We start from the raw sequence: 27235 nt of genomic DNA, 5'->3' as shown, positions 1-27235 counted from the left end.
AATGTGAATACCCCTCTCATATTTACCTATTATTTCTTTTATTTTGATCAATGGTAATGCAAAGTAATTTTCTTTTCTACTCAGTGCTATCACTGGTCATTTTCTTAGGACCCATGATGAGAAAAAAATGCAAAAATGCACAGAATGACCACAGAAGCTAAGATAAGACCGCAATGTGATGTGCACAGGGCGAGAGCTACTAAGTGACTAATGTGTGGTCCTTTGTTTCAGCTGGGAAGGGTAGCAAGTCACAAGGCAACCGACATTGACAAGTTCTAGCTTGCCTCAAGTAACAAACAAACGATGAGGACTGTGACACAATTTGTGAATCAAAACGTGTCAAGTACCAAGGTATGCCTGCAATGTAACATACCCACAGGTCCTAGTGAATAAGTGAGAACATCTTTAGTTGGCCATTTTTATACATTCTACCACAGTAACCAAAAAGAAAAAAAGATGTAAATAATATAAATTTTGTCTCTGGAGCAGATAGGGGTCTTTTGTTGGATGTAACAGAAAGTGACTCTTGTAAACTAAGCAAAAATGACAATAGAATGGAAAGATATCATCTAGTTCACATGATAAATAAAAGTACAAAGACAGCCTTAGAAGCAGGGCTGAAATATTTCAGTTTCTAGGGGTGGGCAGCTCTAGCATGCCAATGGCAGAAATGAATGAGCTCCAACTGATCTTTCCATTTTTGTCCCATTCCTCACTCTTCTCCCGAGAGAGATGCCAATTAATCAAGCTTAGATTGCTTTTCTATCACTTGGGTGTTCTGGGACTGAGAGTAAGGATTAGGCTTCAGAGGGCTCACTGAAAACCATGCCAATCATTTCTGCAGGGGCATGATAAAGCACATTCATTTAAACAAGATGGCATACCATGAGGTAGAGGTAATATCTTTTTTTATTTTCATAAACCAGGTGATTATATAAAGAAATCTCATTGTGATTTTAATTTGCATTAAATTAAAGGCAGATTCATTTATTTGTTTATTGTCCATTTATGCTCCTTCTTCCGTCAATGCCTCTTTATTACATTTTTTCAAAAAATTACAGTGTGAGAGGGTAGATTGATTCATCTATTTGTAAAAGATCTTTGTAAATCTGGAAACTCATTTTCCATTGATTAATGTTTGCATGTATCTTTTCTGATTTTCTGACTTGTCATTTACCTTTGATATAAAATAGCTGGAGCAGACAATATTTCCCTTTATTGTTTCTGCTTTTGGTTGCTTGTCTATGAAATTTTAATTACTCTGATGAAAAATTTTTCAAGGTTTGATTTTTACAGTTGCCTACATTCCATCTGGAATGAACTTCTGTGCATAGAGTAAAATATGATCAACTTTTTCGTATCCATATCACCAACTATTCTAGCACCATTTATTGAGCAGCTCTCTTCCTGTCTCTGTTGATGTAAATCTTAGTCATGCAGGCAGTTTCCACACATGTGAGTTCCAGAGTCTTGATTTTGCTAGTTAATTTTCTCTAAGTCCAAAATGATTGAATAAGTATTTTTATGATAACTTTGGAATCTTGTAAGTTAAATCACCAACTTGCCTTTTTTATCAAGACTTTCTTTCTTATGCTTTTCCCTTTGTTTTTCTATTAAAAATATATATGCAAATCAGCTAGTGAAATTCATAAAAAATCCTGTTTTGTAAGTTCATAGTTATTACTATACACTTATTGTTTATGTAGATTTATATATGAGTGATATACTTCAATAAATTAAAATATATATATTTTAAAAATTAGGGGATCTGAGGTCCCAGGTTTGGGTCCCAGTGCCTCCTAAAAAGAAGACGAGCAGGTATAGAGAACACGCAGCAAATGGACACTGAGAGCAGACAGCGACTGCAAACAACAAGGTGAGGGGAGATTAATAAATAAAATAAATCTTAAAAATATTCTGTCTAAATTTTTTATTATTATTACATTGATTTTATATATCAGTTTGTATAGAATTGACATCTTTATCAATAATTCGTCTTTGTGCACAGAAAATACATCTCCCTAAATATGTACGCCTTTATATGGGACATTGTTTTAGTTTGCTAAAGCTGCTGGAAGCAAAATAGCCAAAATGTTTTGTTTTTTATAATGGGAATTTATTTGGGGTAAAATCTCACAGTTCAGAGGTGTGAAAATGTCCAAATAAATGCATCATCAGAGATGCTGTCTTATAAAAAGTCAGCTCTGGATCCTGGACTTCTGCCACATGGCAAGGTAAAATGGCAGGTCTACCAGTCTCTCTCTGCTTTCTTCTCCAGGCTCAACTTTTCTTTCAGTTTCTAGCTGCCCTATGGGCACAGGTTCTCGGGTGCCTCATGCTTTAGCTTCTTCCCTGATGGCTGCCTCCAACCTTTCTCTCAACATTAATGGCTTCTCTGTCTTTTTGCAGCTATAATTAATCTTGGACTCTTTTCTCACATGGCAGGGTAAATGACAGCTTTCTCTGTTTATTTCTGTTTTCAGTTCTCAGTTTATATAAGACTCCAGCAAGTGGGCAGAGACCTAACCTAGCTCATGCCTCACTGATGTAATCCTAAAAGTGTTCTACTCAAAAGTGGTCTAATCAAAATTTCCCTTAACTGATCTAATGAAATCAAAGGATCCACAGGAATGGATTAGTTCTAGGAACATGATTTTTCTTGGATTCACAAAAGCTTCAAACTGTCACAGACATTCAGGAAACTTTACAATATTCTTCATAAATATCATGTACCAATTTAATCTATTCCTAAGTACTAATTTCCCAATTGTTAATGAAGCTTCAAGGCCCCTGACTTCTACCAGTACCTTCCATGATGCTGTATCTGATTTTGTATTTGCAATTTCATATTATTTTTTAAAAGATAGCCCCAAATTTGTAATAGTGTCAGACCCTATAAACCCCACCTTTGCTCTTAGTTACGAGTGATTATTTTCTCTAAATTTTTCCTTCAAAATACATCTCAAATCTAACACAAGACAGTTTCATCTCTCATTTGAATAATAATACAGAAACTGTTAATCTCAGCATTTTCACTCTCATTTTAACGTATCCAGTTCATTGTATGCAGCAGACTAAACAATTATCCTGGATATCAGATCATATCAGTTTCCTTCCTAAAATCCTTCACTGAACTTTTGTTAAAACCTTACTCCATCCTTTCCACAGTTCACAATGATCAATGGTATAGTTCCTGTCTTCCTTTCAAACTTTACCTCCTTCTGACAAATGCAAGATCTACTCATCTTCTTCAGTTCCTTAGACTTACTGTGCTTGCTCCACCTACAGACTCTTTGTCCGGCCCTTTCCTCTGCCTGGAAACACCTCCCCTGACTTTTGTTTTGCTCTTCCTATCCTCTGGGTCACAGGTGACACCTTATCTTACTGACTATGCTATCTAAAGTTGGCCCTACATGTAAATATATCTTTGTTTTTATTATTTTCTTCTTAACACTTATTAAGTGTTATTTGGGATTATTTTTGAATGTATATGTTTGCATGTTTATTGATCATTTGCTACTAAACTATAGCTTTTATGAGGATGCTTTGCCTTCCATTTTGTTCAATTTTGTATTCTCAAACCCAAGAACCGTGAAAGTATTTGATATACATTATTTCAACATAAAAGTATAGAAGAGAGTTTTCATAGTTATATCAATATTAACAGATACACCAGTTTAAATTGCTTGCATTTAAGTGTATTATATTTAAATATTTTAAAAACGTTTGTCTTGGTATGTATTAAAGTAAAACAACTTTCAAATAAAATAAGTATGATAGTGATTGCCCTATAAATACTAGGGTAGATTGAAAATCAAGATTAGGTCATAGGCATGTTTACCTTTATTTAATAACTTAAATACTGATGGGAAGTGCTTATAAATCAGTTTCTCAGCATGGATTTCCATTGTTACTAAAATGATCAGACCCCAGTATACTACTCATAACTGTATAGAATTACCATTTTAGAAAAATTTAAAAAATCATGACTTCACTATAAAACATTTTGACCCCCTACTAGAATCGTTTTTGGAGTCTTACTTGATCAGATATTGTGCTAAGGGCTTTATGTCCATTATTTTATATACTTCTCCCTTAAATCACACAAGTTAATAATTATTACTATCCTTATTTCATATGTGAATAAGGAAATCTCAGTAGGTTAAATAACCTGCCCAGAGTCACGGGGCTAAAATGATAGAGCTGGGACTTGGAGCTGAAGCTATCTTAAGCCAAAGTTTATGCGTTTAAATATTGTGCTTATCTAGGCCATTCCCAATTAGCAAATTAAACTATCAAAACCATGCTGTTATTTGAGTCAATAGGCACACTTTTAATGACTTTAAGCACTCCTCCTAGACACAATTTTGATGATAGTATTCTTAAAGTAAGAAATGAGAGAAAGAAAGAGGATGGAAAAGTCAAGTCATATTGAATATGCAAAATAATAGCTTGGAAGTAAAAAAGGGAGACAGAAAAGCAACAAAAATTAGATGTTAAGTCTCAGAAAGCACTATAGACTGTGATTGTTTGGGGAAGGAGCAAATAAATAAGTTAATGACCCTAAAGTCATAAATATAACTTAGGAAAAATAAAAATTGATGTCCATTATGATAGCTCAAATCATGGAAAACAATACACAATGTGCAATATATTTTAGAAAGATTCCCACCCTACCATTTAAAATTAAACATTTTTGTTAGTTGAAATATAAGCTTGTCTATTTGGAAATTAACTGTGAATGAAGCAATTTGTAGGAACTAATGAAAAAATAACAATAGAAGGTTGTAACAGATGGAGAAGAAATAGTCTTTACTGTTTATTTTTCAAAACTGCTCTCTTCTCAGGAGGGATAGGTAAACACGGATTAGATTCTCATGTAAGTACCTGCACAGTCAAATGTATACACTACGAAATACACGCTTTTCTTTTAAATAAACAATTCTAACCCACTGTATAATACTTAGTATCATTTTCCTTCCATTGCCCAATTTGAATCTTCTGTTTTGCAGGCTGAAATTAATAGTTCATTCCTGGCAGGGTCATGTATTTACAACTGTTGGAGTCATGCCTCCCTCATTCTGCCTGCCCATCTTCCTCTAAAATAGCTTGTCTTGAGATACAGGATCTAAGTGTGTAGGGTGTACTTGGAGGGTTTTGTTGTTGTTTTTATGGAGGTACCAGGGATTTTTTTTTTAAGATTTATTGATTTATTTCTCTTCCCTCCCCCTCCTCCCCCAGTTGCCTGTTCTCTGTGTCTATTTGCTGCGTGTTCTTCTTTGTCCGCTTCTGTTGTTGTCAGCGGCATCAGAATCTGTTTCATTTTGTTGCGTCATCTTGTTGTGTCAGCTCTCCGTGTGTGCGGCACCATTCCTGGGCAGGCTGCCCTTTTTTTCATGCTGGGCAGCTCTCCTTACAGGGCGCGCTCCTTGCATGTGGGGATCCCCCTACATGGGGGACACCGCTGCATGGCAGGGCACTCCTTGTATGCATCAGCACTGTTCATGGGCCAGCTGAACACGGATCAAGGAGGCCCGGGGTTTGAACCACAGACCTCCCATGTGGTAGACAGATGCCCTAACCACTGGGCAAGTCCACTTCCCATAGGTACCAGGGATTGAACCAGGGGAAGCAGGCACTCAAACCACTGAACTACACCTGCTCCCCTTTCCTTACTTTTGATATTCATTTTACCTGCAAATGTCTACCTTGTTCAATTGTTCTAGCTGTGGAAAAATATTTTTCTGCCAACTTCTAGGCAGTAGAGCAGACAATGCAACTACTAAAGCATCCTATCAAATTCACAGGCTAGACTTAATGCCCATTTTGGGTACGGTCCTAACCAAGATACAAACCATAAAAATCTCTTCCACCAAGTGAGCCAGTGAGGTGTCTGCGCCAGAAGCAGAACTAAGTTTGTAGCAACGAGCATTTGCTTTTAGCAAAGTAGAGTAAAATGTGAGCATTGTCCAAAGTCCTTCAATACATTCAGGAAAGGTTTAAAAGATGTTAAGAGAAGCTAGCAAAATGGTACCAGAGATTCCAGTTCACTTTCCTACATCTGTCCTCATTTCCAGAACCCCAGCATTGTTTCTCTCTGGTTTCTATTTCCCAGCCACAGACTTCCAGGTTTAGAAGAGACAATGCACTTCGGTTATGGGATGGTTAATTTTATATGTCAACTTGGATAGGCTATGGTGTTCAGGTTTTGGTAAAAAAAGTGGCCAAGTTGTTACTGTGGAGGTATTTTGTAAATGAGATTAGCATCTACCATCAACTGATCAGAAGTAAAAGAGATTACCTTCAATAATGTCTGTGGGCTTTGTCCAGTTAGAAGACTTAACATTAAATACTGAGGCCTCCAGAGATCAAAAGAATTTCTGCCTGAAGACTTCACCTTTACCAGAAATTCCAGCTCGTGGTCTGTCTTTGGAATTCAGATTTGCCAGCCCCCAAAATTATGTGAGCCAACTCCTTATTTTATACTTATATAAAATATGTATATGTGAATATATATACATGTGTGTGTGTATTCTGTTGATTCTGTTTCTTTGGAGAACCCTGACTGATAAAATTGGCTTACTTATTTAAGTTGGTTTCTGAATTCATAAAGACTAATGAATAGGTACATTATCTTAAAAAAATCACAGAGTGCAATTATTTTAAGTTGAAAAATAAGGCTATATTCATTTATAAAAATCTGTTCGAAAGTCATTATTGGGAAATTGTTCCTATTTTCAGTCTTGATAAACCTAAAGGAAGATAGGAAGGAAGGAAGGAAGGAAGGAAGGAAGGAAGGAAGGAAGGAAGGAAGGAAGGAAGGAAGGAAGGAAGGAAGGAAGGAAGGAAGGAAGGAAGGAAGGAAGGAAGGAAGGAAGGAAGGAAGGAAGGAAGGAAGGAAGGAAGGAAGGAAGGAAGGAAGGAAGGAAGGAAGGAAGGAAGGAAGGAAGGAAGGAAGGAAGGAAGGAAGGAAGGAAGGAAGGAAGGAAGGAAGGAAGGAAGGGGAAAGAAGAAAAAAAGGAAGGGAGGGAGAGAGAGAGAAGAAAGGAAGGGAGGGAGAGAGAAAGCAGTCCCTGGGGTCCTCAGTTTAGGTATGATTCTCTGAGTAAATAGTAGTTTAGCCAGTTATCAAAAGCTATAACCATTTCCTGGTAAAGATTATGCAACTAGATTTAACCTCAGTCACTCTGTACTCCTGATCATGTAAATCAAATAAATTGTTCAGAGACTCCAAGAAGATGATAAATCAGTCAAAACCTCATGTGGTAGAAACCTTATACCATTTTGAGTCAGATGTATCTGAGTTTGCTTGCTGATTATAGGAAAATTGCTTAACCTTTCTGAGTTTCATTCGTTCATCTGTAAAATACAATTAAAAATATTCTCCTTCATGAAGGCTATGAAAAAATAAATTAGCTATGGTACATATTGCACATTGTGAGTGCTCAATAAATGTTTATTCTCTTATTCTTATGTGTGTGTGCATACATGTGTTTTTAGATATGAATGGGATATTAGTATTGGTTTCACCTTCCAGCTGAGCTCCCACCTGTCTCGTTATCTTCTCTTTCACTTAAAAGCTAATCAAGGATTTCCAGTTGTTTATTACATATTTTAACTTAAATATTTTATTACCTATTTTTGTAAGATAGCTACTGTGGATTACTAAAATGATTTTCAGATCCACGAAAAATGTGTACCGTTGTTAGTCCCAGTGTGCCTATAATTTTGTAGGTAGGTGAACTGACTGTTTCATGATTATCTACAATAATTTGTTTTAAATTTATTTTACTTGTAGGTTGTTAATGATTGGGAAAAATAGTTGGGGAAAAAACCTATAATACATGAATTAATTCTTTTAAGATTTTCATAAGCACATTTTAACAGTTTGTTATAACTGTCATCATGACATAAATCTGCATATTCCTAAGAAATGTGTAATATTCAAAGTAATCTTTTATGAAAAGCCACCAAAACATATCTTCCCTATGATGTAGTTCTGTTAGCCGGCTCATAAAAAGTAGAGTGAGTGTTCACTCTATTTCCAAAAGATATTTTCCATATCACAACATATGTAAAAAATAAAGCATACTTAAAACATAGCAATCATTTAATGATGTGGCTCAATTTTGGTTTTGGATTTGTTTGGCATAATGAGGTAATTCTAAGATTGAAGGAAGTTAAGGGAACCTATATGGACATGCCAGGAAGGAGGAAGCCCAGTTATATATGCGATCAGGAGCAATAAGCTGAAAATAATTTTAGAGTACTGCATTAGAGTTTTCTGTTTTCTTGATAATGTAACTAATGGGAACAGGCTTTATAGGGTTGTGCCTGGCTAAGATTACTTTTTTCTTCATAATTCAGTTTATGTTTGGCTTATCTCTTATAAAATAAAGGGATTTATTCCCACCAGCTTATTACAATTGCTCAACTCAATTTTACATACTCTAATACCTTTGGAAATTTAATTGCATTTCATTAAAGTTATAAGGTGATGGGAGAGTCTCAATTTTCATTCTCTTATTCTTTCCCATTTGTTTGTAATGAAAAGTAATACCAGATGCTATAAGAACATCTTTCTGGGAGACTTTGTAGATCCTGGCACCTCCCTGATCTCTCAGAGTCAATCTTTATTAGAAACTATACCAATCTAACAGAATTATGTAAAAGACAGTAAACTTCAGGAAGGTCTACATTGAACTAAAACAAGTACATGTTAAGCCAATTTTGGAAACAAAACTGTCAGTGCTTCTATTCAAATGTTATTGACCGGGACCCAAACTTTTTATTTATGAGATATTCTATTTCTCACGTTATGTTACATTAAAAACTGGTTTAGATATTTTCTTGTCTGCAACCAAGATCTCACAATTCATTGTTGAAAAACATATATTCTTGCTTTCATACCTAACAACAATAATAATTTAAAGATAAATACTTTGATTTTCATATAAATTCTAATTAAGAAATTGCTTACTATTCCTGTCTGAAATGGAGTTTTATTTTCCTCTGTACCAACACTGTGATAGATTTAATGATATCTATGAAGACTTGAGGCTAAGAGGGTGTCTAGACATACGAAGTGGATTTTAAGTCATGGAATGCCAACGTTATGTTTGAGTTTTTTTTTCATCCAAATAAAATAACTAGATTGAGATTTTGTCATCATTTTGACCTAATGTAATTAAATATTTTCACTTTGACGTGACACTTTAAGAATTTGGTCAGTGTGATAAACTGCACACCATCCAGTACCTATGCTCTATTCCAAGAAAAATTAAGGTGTTTCTGAATCTGGTAAATTGATTAATCACATCGATACTATTAACCTCCTTAACACCAGGAAAATATGTGTGAATATGGGTATGTGTGTGTGACAGTTTGAAGTATTTTTATGATTCCCAAATAAAAAGAGATTTTGGTTTTGAACTAATCCATTCCTGGGAGTGTGGGATCTTTCGATTGGACTATGTCAGTGAGGCACGAGCCAGCTTGGTTCTCTGCCCCCTTGCTGGATGGGATATAAAAGGAGACACATGAGAAAGGAAGTAGCCATATTAGATCCAGCCTACAGCTGCAGAAGGAAGAGAAGCCTGGAGAGACTCAAGGAACCTAGTCTCAGGGAGAGATGACTGATTGGCACCGCTGTCTTGCCTGCTTGTCACATGGCAGGACACCAGGTTTACCAGTAGCTGATTTGGTGAAAAAGTATCATTGATGGTGCCTTGATTTGGACATTTACAGCCTCAGAACTGTAAGCTTTTACCCTAAATAAAATTCCCATTATAAAAGCCAACCCATTTCTGGTACTTAGCACTGGCAGCCTTTATCAAACTAAGACAATGTGTTATCAATGTGATGGTGTCAACATTTAATGAACCATAGAACTTTCAGTCTCAAGTTAACTTATTTAGCTAATTTTGGCATGAGTCACTGAAATATCTATTTGTTACTTAAATTTACCTGAAATTACCTTCTGCAGACTGATATTAGGAAGATTTTCTCCTTTCTGAAAAAAATCTAATCTAAAATTAAATCCATTCTAATTAGGAATACTGAAACATAATATTCATGGTAAATTCATGTATCCTTAGCAAGTTTTTTACTTATTTCACTAATTATTTAATTTATAATTAAAATAATAACTAATAGTGTTCTTCATTTTGTATTAAGATAATATGGCATTACAAAATGAACATCACAATCCTATGTTAACTAATAATTATTATTGTCATTTTACTTTTGAGGAAGCTAAATCTCAGATAAGTTAATTGTACTTCAAATTAGAAAGTGAAATTTAATTAGCATCTTAGTCCTTTATCTAAAATCGTGACCTTGAGAAAATATTAACCCTAGAGTATGTAGCCCAAAGACAGATAAAAATTTCCAAATTCATAGCCAAAACCAAGGCTCAATTGTCCTATATGAGAGACTAAGATTCTTTCATTTTTGTGATAGAATGAAAAACACCTATGAGAACTTCATAAAAATAAAAATGCATTATGACTCCCCCAGTTGTCAGCCCTGGAGTTGTATAACAGTGAGCAAGTCTAGCCATACCCAAGGTGCTTATCAAAGCATTCTCCAAGGATGCTTGTAAAATGAGACTGTTCCACAAGTCTTCTTTTCCAAAATTCCTATTCTCTCTCTCTCGAACCACTTTGAAAAAATAATTTTTTACTTTTAGGGTTAAATGCAGGCTTGGTACAACTACCATATTTCGACATATTTTACTCACATAGTTTTCAAAAAGAAGTCAGGAAAATGACAATTCTGAGTAGAAACACTTATAATTATTTTGATGAGAAACTACGTGATATCCATTTTAGTATTTTCATACACTCCACCTTATACATACCATCAACCCTAAGCCTTTCTAAATGCTTCCGCCCTATCATAAAGACATCACCCTTTACTTATTGCAAGTATTCTCAAATCTTGTTTTGAACAAAACTGGACATAAGAAATGAAATTTAAAAATTGGTGTGAGGGCTTATTTTGGCAGCATGTATACTAAAACTGGATTGATACAGAGAAACTTAGCATGACTTCTGCACAGGGAAGATATACAGATTCATAAAGTTCTCCATGTTTTATTCATTTATAAAATTCAACAAATATAATCTTATGATTTGTGCATTTCATTGTATATACATTTTGCATCAAAAGGAAAAATATTGCATACTTAGACATTTAGCTAATGTCTGTACCTATGTCTGTAATTTACTTTGAAATGCATCAGAGATAAAGTAGTTTAATGAATGGATAGAGGAATGTATAGATGGAAGGACATGTGAAAAAGCAGGTTTAGTGAAATGTTAATATTAAAAGGAAGGGGGTGGGTATTCAAGTGTGCTCACTCTAAAATTCCTTCACTACTGTATCTTTGAAAAATTGTATAAAGACCTGAGTAAATAGAGATTTGCAGATAAGTAGAAAAGGATACACTAATCAATAAATCATGCTGTGTTAGTTAACTTTGTAGATTCCTTGGCTGCTCAAATAAATCCCATGAAATAGTTTGGGTTAAACAATGGGAATTATTAGCACATGGTCTTGAGGCTAGGATAGTTTAAGTCAAGGCATCATCAAGGCTATGTTTTCTCCCCAAAGTCTGTTGCATTCTGGGGCTGACTGCCTGTGATCCTTGGCCCTTAGTTTGTCAGAAGGCAAAGCACAGAATGGTGTCTTCTGAGCAGTTTCTGGCCACTCCCTTTGTGGCTTTCTCTCTCTCTGTCAGAATTTCATTCCATTTATAAGGGATTCTAGCAATAAGATTAAGACCCAACCTGATTGAGGCAGGCCACACCTTAACTGAAGTGACTTCATCGAAAAGTCCTAATTAAAATGGGGTCACAACCATGAGAATGGATTATATTTAAGGAGATGTTTTTCTGGAGTATATTCAGCTCCAAACCACCATACCCTGTGATAAATTAAATTGAATCCATGCCTGCAAGATGCACACACATCCACAAAATCAATTCAATGCACACTAATCCTAAAAGTAGAAATCAAAACTTAAAAAATTTAAAAATAATGTAGATTATTTTTCTGTGACCTTATGGCTGGAGAGGAACTTCATATTAAATGAGATATGAATAGCAAAACCAGGAAAGAAAAGGATAAAAGTTGACTTAAAAATTTATCTGTTCATTAAAATCTAATAGGTAGGTAAAAATAAAAGCCAAACACTGGAAAATATATATATTTGCAAAAAACTATGTAAGAATTATTATCCAAAATATATAAAGAACTCCTATATATAATAAGAAAAAAAATATCCTTTTGGAAAAAGTCCAATTGAACTAATATACATGCAATACGTATAGGAAGAAATCCATTTACCTAAAAATGTGCTTAGCTTTACCAGTAATCAAAGGCATGGAAATAAAAATCATAAGGAAAAATTTCTTCATATCCATAATATTGACCAAAAAATAATTCTCTTCTCTCCTTCTTTGTCACTCCTTTCCAATACCTCCAGCTCACCACACACACACTCACACTACTTGAAGTGCCCCTGATAATGAATAGCACAGCTGATAAGAGTATAAATTGGTTTAATTGAATTTGAAAGCAACTTAGGACATCAAATAAAATTGGAAATATGTACACCCTACAGAATTCTCTTTATATGATTCAAGTTAAACTATTAAACATGGTACAAAGTAATTAAAGGACAAAATATTTGTTGTGGTATTTTTACAAAAGCAAAATATCTATTAAAAGGTGCATGAATACATGAATCAGGGAAGGGCATTTTGAGAACATCAATTATTTCAATCATTTTTTCTTTCTTGAGATTGCTGCTGAGTATGTGGATGTTCATTATATATTATTTATACCTTTTTAAATACTGAAATATTTAGTAATAAAAATGAATACAGGACGTTATTGAAAAATTAAAAGGAGCAGTTCTAAATCTGAATCCTTGCCTCCTATCGTGAGTTATGTATGCCTAAGAAATATCATCTAATATTTTTAAGTTTATGTTATCCAATCATACAACTTTTATAATAATTATACCTGTTCTACCTGCTCCAAAAATTTTCAGGAAGAGAAATGAAATAATGCATGGAAAAGTACACTGTAAGTTAAAAGTTTAGCAAATGCAAGATGTTTCATAATTATGTTGTTACTGTATCATTGTTGTTTTGAGTCTTTTGTGGACTCCAGAATGTTATGTTCTTAAGCTAATCCATTTCTGTGCATGTAAATGTGTTGTAGATGAGGCATTTTATTAAATTACTTCATGAAGGGACTTTGCTTGGATTGTGTGACACAGGATGGATCTTCCTGGAATCCTTTATATCCTTTATAAATGGATGAATAAAAAGCCACAGAGACAGAGAGAAGTTGCAGAGACAGAGAGAAGCCACCACAAGCTGAAATCAATGAACCTCACCACAAGCTGAAATCAATGAACCTCACCACAAGCTGAAATCAATGAACCTGGGAGAGAAAATTCACAAGTGGAGAAGCCCAAACCTGAAAGGCCTGGAAGAGAAGGCAGAGACCACATCTAGCAGATGCCACCATTGTACCCTGCCCTGTGAAAGGAATCCAGGATGACCAGCAGCCAGTCCTCAGGGAAAAAAGCACTGCCTGGTGAAGCCTTGATTTGAACATTTTCACAGCCTCAGAAATGTATGCTTTTAACTTAATGAATCCCCATTGTACCCATCCCTGGTATATTGCTCTCAGCAGCTTTTAGCAAACCAAAACACATTGTAATAAAAAATATTTATCATCTGGTCAAAATCATTTATACTCTTGGATATCTTTTTGTAATTTGAAACGAGTGTTTGAACTAAAGGAACTTTAAGGAGACTCCACAGCTAATGTAAAAATTATTTGTAATTAATTTATTTCTCAGTTAAATATTGAGAAAGAAAAAAAGTGAATGATTTTCAGTTTGTCCAACACAATAATAAGTGATAATCACAATAGTTTTGAATCACTGATGAAATTTTAAATAGTAAATGTAGCACATTTAATATTAAGCAGGGTTAAAATATTTATTGCAATACCTTTTTGTTATGAGTTAAAATCTTTTCATGATGAAAAATGAATCAAGAAATTTTGTAATAAATTGGCCAAGTGCCTCTAAATGGATGCAAGAGAAGATATTTGAAAACAATACTGAAAGACATATTTTAGATGAACAAATTTCAGCAGAACTCTTTATTCAATGAAGACAGAACTTCAGGGAATATTAAGACATTGGGTAAGTCAATAGTCTGTATCAAAGTGTTAACAACTGAAAAAAAGTGACTAGACTTGTCTCTTGATGATCAGAGATAGAAAATATCAGCCAGCACAGAGAGCAAATCTTTTGACCAACTCATGAGAATCAATGTTCACTTATAACAGATTCTCAAGTCTAAGCATAAGACACAATGGATATCTGATCTCTCTGAGCTGTCCATTAAAGCTACACCCTAAAAACCCCATTTTGCAAAAGTGGATTCAAGCTGGCCAACTCTGAGTCTGTTTACTAATGCACAGTAATCACAAAATACAAATACAACAAACAAGGAATCAAAGAGAAAGTGTTTACAAATAAGGGCCCCGGAGTAAGCATTTCTAGGTTCAAATCCCTGCTTCAAAACTTCTTGCCTCTATAACTTCAGTTTCTTCATCTGTAAAATGGGAATAATAAAAGTAAAGCTCTTCATGTAGAATTAAATGAGTGAATTCATGTAATGTCCTTACAACAATTTTGCCTTACATAATATCTTTTGTACCCTAAGCACTTCTACTTCCACTTTTCAGCAATGGTTATCTACTTCAACCATGTGTTAGAAGGGAAATATGCATGTAGGTATTAAGAATTGTATGATTAATAATATTCAAAAATAAGAATCTTAAATTTCCTTCTTAGGATTCTGAATTACAGAGTGTATTAGTTATAAAATCTATCAGCTTTATTAACTAATGCCTCTGTGGCCTCAAATTACAGTACCTCTGTCTTGGAATAGTTTACAACAATTCATAAGCAATCCATTCTCTTTTTTACATTTATGTTCTTATATCTAATAATGCTTTCCAGATCATTTCCTATGATCTGGTTTGAATTATTTTTTTCCTTACATTTACTAGATTTTTATTTATCTCTGTTGAATAGCTTACTTTTGTTTCTTCCTCTAATTTCAAAGTCCTATAGCCTAATTTCTCAGTGCTCATGGCATTATTTTAAAAGTATTCTGCATATTTACTTTCACAAATTATCTTCGCCCTATAAAAGATACAAATGAAAATGAAACACTTAGAGACATAGTAGTGAGAAGTCAAATGTAATGCTATTCAGTCACACCCATCAAAATTCTCCAAATTTTTGTTTTTCATCATTATATGATTCCAGAATCATCAGGCCAAAAAACTCAGAGGGACTATAGCTGTCATCTAATGAAACTTCTTCATTTTTACATAAGAATTCAGAAGCCTGAATTACCTACATAAATTAATCAAAACACTGGGATTTTAAACTTACTTCACCAACTCTGAATTCTGAGGCATTTATATTAAAACATGCTACTAATTTAATCTCATGAGTACAATTTCATAAATTATGACCAGAAATGAAGAAAATAGGAAATAATTCGGTTAGTATGAGACATCCTACCCATTATTCTTTTAAATGGTCTTTTTTATAAACTTTATTATTTTCATTGTTATTGTAGTTGTGAATTTAATGATCTTTTGTTTTATTTTTCCTAAATTAAGTGCTGCTAGTTCTACCTAAAATACTTATTTTTCATGTATTTCTAATCACTTAACATTTTCTAGAATTTAACATTTCTTAATTTTAAAATGCAGTTATTCTCCTCATCCAAAAACCATTTAGATAGTTTCTTTTAATGATTCACATGCAAATATCTTTAGTAGGTATTTATTCCATCAAAGCTTTCTACAAATAATCGTTTTATATTTAATACATTTTTAAAATTAATTATTGACCTCCAATATCCTAGTCTATATTCAGTGTTAGAAAATTTGCATTATTAATACTTGTATACTATTTATAATGTTTTGATCCTATATGTTAGGTTATAAGTCAGATTGAATTTTGGACTCACACATGCCCAGACAAGATAATCATCTTCAATCATTCTTTAAATGCAAAATTTAAATATGCTTTAGAGGCATATTTTGTAGAGAAGAATAATCAAAGGGAAAAAGATCTTGAATTCCAATGGAAAAAAAATGTTCTTGAAATCCTAATGATGAAGCTTCTTAATACTGGCATGAATTTTCCTTCAGATGATCATAAAGGCATCAGTATGAGATTCCAAATTTCATCTCTTCTACCAATGTTAGTAATTCATTTATGTAGCATATGAAATATTTTATTATTCATTTCCCCAAGATTCCCCAAATATTTGGGAAGTCTATAAGCAATGACATGTAACTTAATCATATGAATAATAGGTATTTTTCTCCCCTTCAGTATTCTTCATATTTATCAAGTTACAGATCATTTGTTATAAAATCCTATATGAATTAAAACATTCCTTTGTGTTACCTATCCAAGAATATTTTGACCACGTGTATTGTTACACTTAATATTTTAAAATTATATTCGAAAGTTCACTTTCAAATAACTTTAGATCCAGCTTAGAACAAACGTTTTTATGTAGAACTAAACTAAAACTCTGATGTAAAGCCAAAACCCAACTCATCTTCAAGAGTTGAGATATGCTCAAGTCACTACTAAGATAATAGATAGATCATCATCTCTATCAGAAATCTTTGCCTGATCTTTTTCTATTGGCTCTTAAGGTCTTGAAATACTGTTAGCTCCAGTGTTTTTGAAACAGGTAGGTATCCTCCTCCTGATATACCAATCCCAGTTACATTCAATGCAGGCAATTCTCTTTGACATTGAATAATATTTGATAATCCATTAGTGTTATTGTTTTCAGTGGTGGGGGTAGTGAAGATGATAATGGTGCATGAAGGAGGAAAAACTCTAATTTGTTTTCTTTTACCATAAGAAGTACCAGAAATATTCCCTTAAACTCTGAAAATTGTAGTATTACACCAACACGTTTGGATGAGGATTTGCTCTTCTCTTTGCTATGGCATTGTTTCTTGTACTGTGACTCTACTAGCACTTTTTGTCTTTTAGGTCTGAAGTAAAATATAACTTCTTCAGAGAGCCTGCCCTAAAAATCTGAAATAAAATAGCACATGTGCTTGCCTTCAGTTAACTCCTCATCACATATGGCAGGTTGAAATTATTTTATGAATTCCAAAAAGAGAAAGATTATGTTAGTGAATTAAATCCTTTCCTGTGGCTGTGAGACCCTTTCAAGTGGACTGAGTCAGTGAAGGCTGACTTAGGTTGAGTCTCTACCCTCTTGCTGGGTCTGATATGAATGGAAAAGGGAGCCCTGCCATTTTGAGCCTGTGAGAGAAAGGACTGTTTTTCCCACAGTGGAGCTGCAAGGAGAGATACCTCTGAGAGGTTCAAACAGCTGAGGGCCAGGGAGAACTAAACCATATGCTTGATAGCTTTCAGCTGAACTCAGGAAGAAAGCAGAGCAGGCAAGACTGATAGAAGAGTCCTGAAAAGAGACAAGCCCTTTGCCAAGTTGTCCACAGCTGAGCTCCGGGCGATGATGGTAGATTCTGGAGGGGAAGGCAGAGACCTCAGCAGAGATTGGTGGCCATCTTGCTTCACCAGGTGGCAGCTAACTTTGGTGAAAAAGCATCTCTTACAGTGCCTTGAGTTGGACTTTTCATGGCCTTGGAACTGTGAGCTTTTGCCCCAAATAAATTCCCTTTATAAAAGCCAACCCATTTATGGTACTTTACACTAGCAGTCTTTTGACAGATTAAAACATATACTCCATTTATTTCGTTTATAGTCCTCATCCAAATCTGAAATCATCTTAGTTATTTGACGTTACACTTGTCTATTGTCAGTTTCACCCTATTGAAATAAATGAGGTCAGGCCCCTTTATGTCTTATATACCATTGCACTCAATCAACTCCCTGATTATAATTTTTCTTCTTATTTAAATTTTACTTCAAAAAGAGAACATTCTAACCATGCTGATATGTTCTGACAATGAGCCAAATATTTACTGGAAATTAAAATCTAGCATTTTGGTTTGGGTATGTCTAGATCATTTTCTCCAAACTGATGAACCGTGATACATAGAAAAGATCAAGATTTGGGGTCAATGAAGTTGGAAAATGGCTTCTGTTTTTCCATGATCTTCAAAGTACACCTCAGTCCCTATAACTACAAGTCTCATATTTCTCACCTTGAGCTCAATTTTCCTAATAGGAAATTTATAGGAAATCTCCAGGTGGACCTTAGCATTGTCTCTGTTTCAGGTGTGGGCCTCTCTGGCTGAATGTGATTTTCTTTGACTTACCCATTTTCTTCCTAGATTTCTTTGCTTAATGTAGGTTCTATATTCTTACCTGTCTGCTTGGCTTAACAACCTATTGTCTATTTCACTTCTTTCCTTATACTCTTCTGAAGCTCCTGGTTTCAATATCTTAAAGGTAAATCCTACTGCATCAACTGCTTACCTTATAATATTGAGGAAAACAATTCAATTCCTTTTTATAAAGTACAGAATTCACATTTTGGCAGACATGGGACCAATAAAGACCCTTCACTTAGACATAAATCAATTGGACATATATATTTTAAGCTAATATGAAGAGCAACTGCTCAAACTGTTGTAACAAGCCAATGTTATGGTTGCAATATAAACTCCACTCTCTGTTACTGGGAATCCAATTACCCACAAGGCAAAATTGAACAAATCTGGTTTGAATTTATGATAAAGAACACAGCCATGCTGAGCTAAAGATAGCATTGGATTCTAGCCACATTCTACAAATGGATAGGCTACTTTGTATTTGTATACCATGTCAATGTGAATGCCTTGCTTTGTAGACAAGCCCCAGAACTTGATTAGAAAAAAAAAAAAACAACAATACTATTTATTTTGTTGAGTAAGAAACTTTGGAAAAAACATATAAAGAAATTATTTTTCAAACCCTTATGATTCTTCCATCAATGTTAATATCTCATTATACTTCTAAACTGAACTTGAAACTGTACTACCAGACAAGAAAAGAGCCAATGCACCTATAGGATTAGCTCATAAATTCCATAAGTTATGGATAAGTTTTCCTATAACAGTCAGTGTGGTGGAAAAGAAAGTGCTAAACATACTGTTAAAAATCAGATATTCTTCCATCCCCAATCTGGGTCTGTCACTTCCTAACCATGTTATCTTGGTCAAGTTCTGTAACTTTTCTAAGTCTTGACTTCCTTAACAACAAATGGGAATAATAATGCCTGCTTTGCCGAGTTAGTGTGTAATTTAGAGAAGAATGGAAGGTTAGATACATAATATAATGTATAAATGGTAATATTTTTATGATTATAATCCCTGTAGTTGAAAAACAAAAAGTGTTAAAATATTGTGCAATTTGTTGACAAGGTGAAAAGTCATTGAAAATACACATTTGCAAATTTTAACTTCTATTTCAGTGCAATCAGTGATAAGTCAGAGCATAACAGAGGGACATGCCAATGATGTGCCTTGCCTTAGGTCAATCTGTCATGGATTGAGGGAAACCTATTCCCCATCTACCATGTCATGGAAGACCCTTAATTAATAAACCAAACTAAAACCCCTTCTTACTTTGATCATGACCAAGTACGTGATGCTTTTAGAACTAAGAAGGATTACAAATATCACAATACAAATTGATAACACCTGGCCTTAATTTGAATTGTTTTCCGTTTTGCATTGCCATGTGGTTAATATCCTCTCATTTCTAAATTTAGCAAAGGAAAAACACTTCTATTAATAGACAAAAATATTAATAGTCCAACTTCACATATTTTTGGTTTGTATGGCTTTCTTAGCTTTCAAATAACTAGGTGGCATACCCCACTGATAGGAAGTAAACATATTTTTTATGTCTTTTGTCTCCTCGGCTAGAGTTACCAGTTAGGATTACTCATATGGCTTCATCTTACTTTTCAGCAATTGATTGTGCCCAAATCTTTCCATCCTTCTAGGCAATGACTTCCACAAAGTTCTCAGTGCTTTCATATTACAATGATGAACACAAAATGAAGCCATGGATGAATAAATGAATGAATGATCTCAGAACACGGAAAGGGAGGACTCGGTCCAATTTTGATGTTTTGAGTGATAAAGAATAGGATGGGAACTGAGAGGAAGAAAAAAAAGTCTCCAGCTGAAATACCATCAAAATAATTATACATAAAACATGTTAGGCACAGGGTTTTCGAGATGAGCATTGTAGAAAAGAGGACGGCCCTGACCTTTACCAACAACAAATGACACCAAGGTGAAGTATGCCAGCAGGTGAGAGATTGCCTAACACCACCCTAATCCCCACAGTCGCCCTCTTAGAGGGTGAAAGGTGACATGAAAGCTGCGGGACTCTGGATGCTACCCAGCCTCTTTTCAGGTTTAGGAAAGCATTAACCAAAAGGGATATTCTAATAAGAACAAATGCCAAAAAATAATAATAAAATAAATAACAGTAAATATAATTTAGTGTGAAAGCAGCAAATATTTTTAACTATTATTTTTCTTCCCAAAGCTAAAAAATAACCTTCCCTGCTGATAAGGGATTAGTGTGTGTGGTTTTTTTAAAATAGCTTTAATAGTAGAAGACTAGACATAATTTTTAAAAGAATAAAAGTAAAATTAGAGATGCATCAGTGGATACAGTAAAAAAGAGACAGACTAGTGGATGAGTGATAAACAATTAGTGGGGTTTAGGACCATCAAATATACACCAAAGTTAACTGTTTTGCATCACTATCATATTTAGGACTTACTTATAAGAAGTGTTATGGTATTTTCAAAGTATGAATAAACATACTGTAAATGTTTCTATACATTATGTAATTGCCACTAGAGAAAAGACAACTCGACGTGACAAGTCTTAAATTAGGTTAGTGAGGGTGTTACTCATCACAAGTAACAAATTCTTCCTTGATTCAAAGGAGATAAGCTTTATAATGAACCCTGCCATTTTTTTTTTCACCATAAAAACCATGATTTCTTGCTTGATGCCACTTGCCATATATCATCTGCTCTTCTAAGTAGTGATAATATTCCCTTTACAATGGAGACATTATAAATTGTGTTGTACCATTGCTGACACTGGAGATTATTTTAAATAAATCCCGATTACTGTACATATACAACACAATACCACATCATGAGAGAGATTTGTAAACTCAAAGCCCTGTTCATTTGTATGTGTTACAGAGAAACCATATATTTATGCTAATTAAAAATTATTTCCATTGGGAAGGTAAAAAAACCCTAAAGGAATATGCTATCAGAACAAAATATAAAACTTACTACCACTGTTTATCAATTTCTTTCCTCTGTTGATAAATGAATCACTGTCTGTTACTTTCAGCAGGCATTCAGAAGCGAAACAAGGCTTGAGTTGTCTCAGAAGGGAAATTTCAGGGCTGTAGACAAAGCCGAGTAATAAAAATATAAGAGTCAGTGAACTTGCTTTCCAAATGCAGGAACTAAAGCAGAAGAAAGATGAAAGCAAGAAAGCAACAGTTTTCTTTGTTTTCCTTTTTAATTATTTTTTATTAAAGTAGTTGTAGGTTTACAGAAAGAAAACATGCAAATCATACATAGTTCCAATATATCCCCTTCACTCACGTACTTTCCCAATTATTTTTTATATTTTCCCATGTATCACCATATTCTTAACACCTTGTAGCAGAACATTCCTGTATTTATATTATTAACCAAAATCCTCATCTACTGCCAAAATCGGTATTATACATTCCCTATATTTTCCACCAGCTGTCCTCCTATTAACATTAATCTCCCTAGCAACAATTCTTCTATATGAACTCATCACAAGTAGTGTTTTATTAGCTAGTCAAACTGAATTACTAATAAATAAAAAATCCACTGGATACCCTCAGTTTCATTACTGAATAAACAGAAAGTGCCAGAGTACAGGCAGGAAGCTAAATGCTGCAGGGATTTTCAGTTATTGTCTTTTTGTTTTAAAAGCACTGTTACAACGATACTTCATGAGACAAAAAAAAAAAGACATTTTCCAAATGTAGTATTTCAAAATCCATCTTGTTGTGCAGCTGAACTTTGGAATGTTGCTACATGAAAGGAATCTTGGGAAAATTAAATTCAATTTAGAAGAATCAAAATGCAATAGTAATTTTTATTTGGGATGTTAAGTTAAAAAAAATAGAGATAAACCAATGTCTTTTTTATTGTTGTTCCAGGGCTGCTAGAACATAGCATAAAACTGGTTGGCTTAAACAATAGACATTTATTTTCTCATGGTTTTGGAGGCTAGAAGTCCAAATCAAGTTCTGGACAGGCCAAGTTTTCTTCCAGAGTCTGTAGAGTTGTCCTGTTGGCTTGCTGCAATCCTTGGGCTTGGCTTGCGTCTCCACCTCTGTCATAGGTGGTCTCCTTCCTTCTAGAGCTTCTTCTGGCTTCTGGCTTATACTCACTGACTGAGGCCAAATTTCCTCTGCCTTGTAATGACTCCAGCAATATGGATTAAGGACCCCCTCCACCCCGATGCAATTTGGCCTTATCTAAATAGGATCTTCATAGAATCCATGCACAAATGAGTCCACATCTTAATTAATTAACAACACTTTCAAAGATTCTACTTACAAATGGCCTTATACCTGCAGGAATGGGGAATAAGACTTGAACACATCTTTATTAGGGACCTGACTCAATCCTCAGCAATCAGGTAAGGAGAGAAATAATTTTAGAATCAGAGTACAAGACAAAAGTTATAAAAATATAGCCCAGGGAAGCGGACTTGGCCCAATGGATAGGGTGTCCGCCTACCATATGGGAAGTCCGCGGTTCAAACCCCGGGCCTCCTTTACCTGTCTGGAGCTGGCTGATGCATGCAAGGAGTGCCGTGTCACACAGCAGTGTCCCCACCATGGGGGAACCCCATGCACAAGGAGTGCACCCCGTAAGGAGAGACGCCCAGCATGAGGGAAGGTGCAGCCTGCTCAGGAATGGCGCCGCACACACAGACAGCTGATGCAGCAAGATGACACAACAAAAAGAAACACAGATTCCCAGTGCCACGGGTCACAGAAGAACACACAGCTAATGGACACAGAGAGCAGACAACTGGAGGGGGAGGGGGGAGGGGAGAGAAATAAATAAAAAATATATCTTTAAAAAAAAAAAAGAATATAGTCTGATTGTCCATCCAATGCAGGAACGTGGTCTAGGCCAAAGCATCTCTAACTTTAGTGTGCGTAGCAGTCATCACCTGCTATGAAAATTAAAATGCTAAAGCAAATTGTTAAAATGAAGGTTTTGGGGGAGGAGAGCTGAGATACTGCCTTTCCAACAAGCTTCCAGGTGATACCAAGTTTGTTCTTCTGTGGACTTTAGTATGTTCAAGAATTGTCCAGTGAATGAGTCTACACAACATGGAACTTCTTATTTCAAGAAAAATAAATTTGCATTTGGGAAAATCCAAACTGTTCTTCCTTTCGTTAAGTAAAAATTTGCCTCTCAACAATTTCCATCCACTGATCCTAGTTTCAGCCTCCAGAATCACAATTATGAAATTAACTTTTCTCTTTTATCTGCAAGATTAAGCCTAAGAAATATATCTTCTGTGAGTCTTCTCTTTCAGAGAAAGTTACATCCCCATTATAAAAATGCTTTTGAGTCTCCTCTTCAATCCTGTAGCTCTATATTGGATATGTTTTAGAGTGTAATATCCATATATATTAAAGACCCAAGACCCTGATGGAAAACTCCAGACAGTTTAGCCAGGCAGTTATTATGCTTAGGCATAAATAGAAGTATTTCCACAGGCATATTGAAAATGTCTAGATTTGCATAAAAGTCATAGACTTGGCTTTAAACTGTCATAGTAATCAAAACTGTCTCTACCCATGCTTAATTTTCTCCAGAAAACTTAGCTGCCACATTGATGGAAATAACTAAATAGCTAACATTCCCTCCCACCCCCGCCTTGTTTTATTTTGCATGGTGAACTCATGAAATTTTCTCACTGGCTTTGTTGCCTAGTTCATAACCTCATTCTCTCCCTTCATCCCTGTCATCACTCTCACCCTGCAGTCTCACACTTCTTAAAGCGATTGAACCCTGGGAACCTCCTTTTCCAACCCAACTCAACATTTAGTGCTATGCCTAACTATAGCTGTGTCGATCCTTCAAACTACTTTTTTTTTCCACAGGTGCTCTGGGATTTTATTGTTGTTTAAATTAATTTATTTTATTGTCTGCGTTTTAAATAATAATTAATTAATTTAGGTTACATGTTACATAAAAATTACAGGGGATTCCCATATGCCCCACTCTCTCCCCCTCCCACACTTTCCCACATTAACAACATGCTTCATTAGTCTGGTACATTTGTTAAAAATTGATGAACACATATTAAAGCATATTGAAGCAGTGCCACTAAACGTGGATTATAGTTTTTCGTATCACTGATAAAAAGACAGTGGCCACCAGAGGCTCTGAGGGGAAGGAGAGGGAAGAGTAGGTATAATATGGGGGCATTTTCACGACATTGGAATTGTTCTGCATGATAGATACAGGCCTTTATATATTTTTTCATAACTTACAAAATTGCACAAGACAGGGTGTTAACTATAATGTAAACTACTTCTTTTTGAGTGCTCAAATACTGACCACTTCTTCAGCCTGAGTACCATCCATACAGAACTAAATTGTGTCTTTATTGTGATCATGCCTTTGATCTCTCCATGTTGTAGTAGTTTCAGCTTCTTAGTTAAACAGTTTGAGGAGGTGCTTGCAATATACCCATAATGACTTCTGCAGAGTACACACTTCTTTCCCCAATTCCAGCCCTAGGAAATCCTCATTATCTGTTTTCTTGATTCTTGTCTGTACAAAAGTACTTAACTGTGGGAAATTTTTTTTCAAATTTGTGATTTCATTAGAAATGCAAGTGATTCAAATCTCACTGTTGACTCTACATTTCATTCCCTATAGCAACAGATACAAACCTTCTTCAACATCTTCAAGTCCCTAGTCTTCCCTGGGAGCATAAATTTTAACAGATGAACAGATGATCTCACCAAAAATTCAGTGAAATTATAAAGACTACCTGGCATGCAATCTCTCTTTGTATTTCTTCTGACCTTTTCTTCTCTCACTCCAACCTCAGAAGACTCTCTTTTATAAATGCCAAGGTTAAAAATATTTATATATTTCTATATTTAACATCTTCCTGCCTAGAGTATTGTGTTGTTTTTATCAATAACAGGTTTTGCCCTGCATTTTTCAATCACCCTCCTGAGTTTTGACTCTTTTGTCATAAATATGCTCAAATTTTCCTATTTCTAACTAACTTTCTCATAATCCTTATGTCTATTGCCTTCACCTATAGACTTAGGGAAATAAGTCAGAAGCCCCACCTCCATTTTAACCAAATATTTTCCTTTTAAGCCCTTACAGTTTACTTCTCTTCCATCATCTTTCATAGTTCTGTTTTAGTGCCTCAGTTTATAGTACTTATCACCGCATATGTACTTGCTTTTTGCCTCTGATTAGATTATATACTCCATGAGACATGAGAATGGGGGTTCTATTCAGCAGAGTTTCAAGCTTAAACATTAACTATGGCATATCACATAATTTTTTATTTAGTTGGGTGAATTAAGTTTTCACTCAAATGTTATGTATGGGTATAAAAGTTAATGTGATAAATTATCAGAAATTAAAAGCGTGATAACATGTTTATTAAAAGAAAGATGGAAGAAAGAAGGGAGGGAGAGAGAAAAAGAAAACGTTTTGCCTATAAATTTTGTCCTCTTTGAATTATTTATTAAGAGGGACTAAAATCTAAATAGTATACTGATGGGTTTTATTCATTGAGAAATGAAAATAATTAGATAGTCACAGAACACAGAATGACTTTACAGACACCAGAATTTAATTTTAGGCTCCTCTGTATAATTTCAAATCAGGCTGGCTTGACTCACAGAAGCTCTAAGGGAAACAGATCTTCTATGTTATGGTCACTTTCTCCAGTGTAACAACATGAAAGTTGAGCAAGCTGTTAAGTCATCAGAGGGTTACAATGGTAATGCTTTCTACTTTTCATCTCGAAACCTAACCTTCTATGCCATTAAGGACATTTTCCATGCTTGCTCTTCTAGTGCTATTGACAGATAGAGAATAGCCATAAATTTTTATGTTCTTGCTTAGATCATGTTCTATTTGTATTCTTTAGCAAAATTCTCACCATTACACATCTGATCCTCCCTTTTGTAATGGGGATGGTAGATGTCTACTTCTACTTGTTTCCAACTAGAATATCCAAAGGTGGGCAGAAGAATCCTGCATATTCTGTGAATTTTTTGCCTTTAATCCATAAATAGCGTGTGTGTATGTAAATGTATATGTGCAACATGTTTGAATACATGTTGGTAGGGAAGATAGTGATGGATGTGGTTTAGACTTTTCTGTGCTCACTGAAATAAGGAAATGGAGCTTTCCCACGGCCTGAAGAATACTTATCCTCCTGCTGAACTGATTCACCTAGATGTGAGCTAAGACTTTATTTTAGTTCTCTAGGCTGTTCAGCAAACCATAAAACAGCTCAGCTTGAAAAATTGAAATTGATTAGCTTACAGTTTTGAGGCTGGGAAAATGTCCAAATCAAGAAATCATCAAGGCATTGATTTCTTCCAGAAGACCAGCTGCCAGTGACCCTTGGATCCTCTATGACATGGCAAGGCACATGGCAGTGTCTACTGGTCTCTTCCTACTCTTCCAGGTTTCATTGATTTCAGCATTATGCTTCTGTGGCGCTCTCTCTCTGCTTCTGAATTTCATTCTCTTATAAAGGACTCCAGTAATAGGATTAAGCCCCATCCTGATTGAGGTGGACCATGGGTTAACTGAAGTAACCTCATTGAAAGGTCCTACTTACAATTGGTTTACATCTACAGGAATGTATTAGGTTTTAAGAATTTGTTTGTCTGGGGTGCATACAGCTTAAACCACCACAGATACAATCTGGTAAAACTAATGCACAAATGTAAATGATTAACTGTCCCTTATCTAACCTCCAAAGTAAGATACCATGACATTTGCCATACCCTATGCATTAGAAATGTGTCACTGGGTCCAGCCCACTGTAAAGGTATGTGAGAGT

General features: G+C 34.9%; 1 long non-coding RNA gene and 1 other non-coding gene across 2 annotated transcripts; both read left to right on the top strand.

Annotated features, from left to right (window-relative positions):
- Positions 1–236: 236 nt before the first annotated feature.
- Positions 237–13757, top strand: LOC131278293 (uncharacterized). The gene is made up of 3 exons (XR_009185614.1): positions 237–351; positions 1764–1876; positions 13292–13757. It is a non-coding gene; the product is annotated as an uncharacterized lncRNA (long non-coding RNA).
- LOC111766629 (U6 spliceosomal RNA) lies at positions 10993–11099 on the top strand. The gene has a single exon (XR_002798616.1). It is a non-coding gene; the product is annotated as a U6 spliceosomal RNA (small nuclear RNA).
- Positions 13758–27235: the final 13478 nt, after the last annotated feature.

The sequence above is a fragment of the Dasypus novemcinctus genome, chromosome 4 (assembly GCF_030445035.2).
Source record: "Dasypus novemcinctus isolate mDasNov1 chromosome 4, mDasNov1.1.hap2, whole genome shotgun sequence".
NCBI lineage: Eukaryota > Metazoa > Chordata > Mammalia > Cingulata > Dasypodidae > Dasypus > Dasypus novemcinctus.
This window is presented reverse-complemented; position numbering and strand designations above follow the sequence as displayed.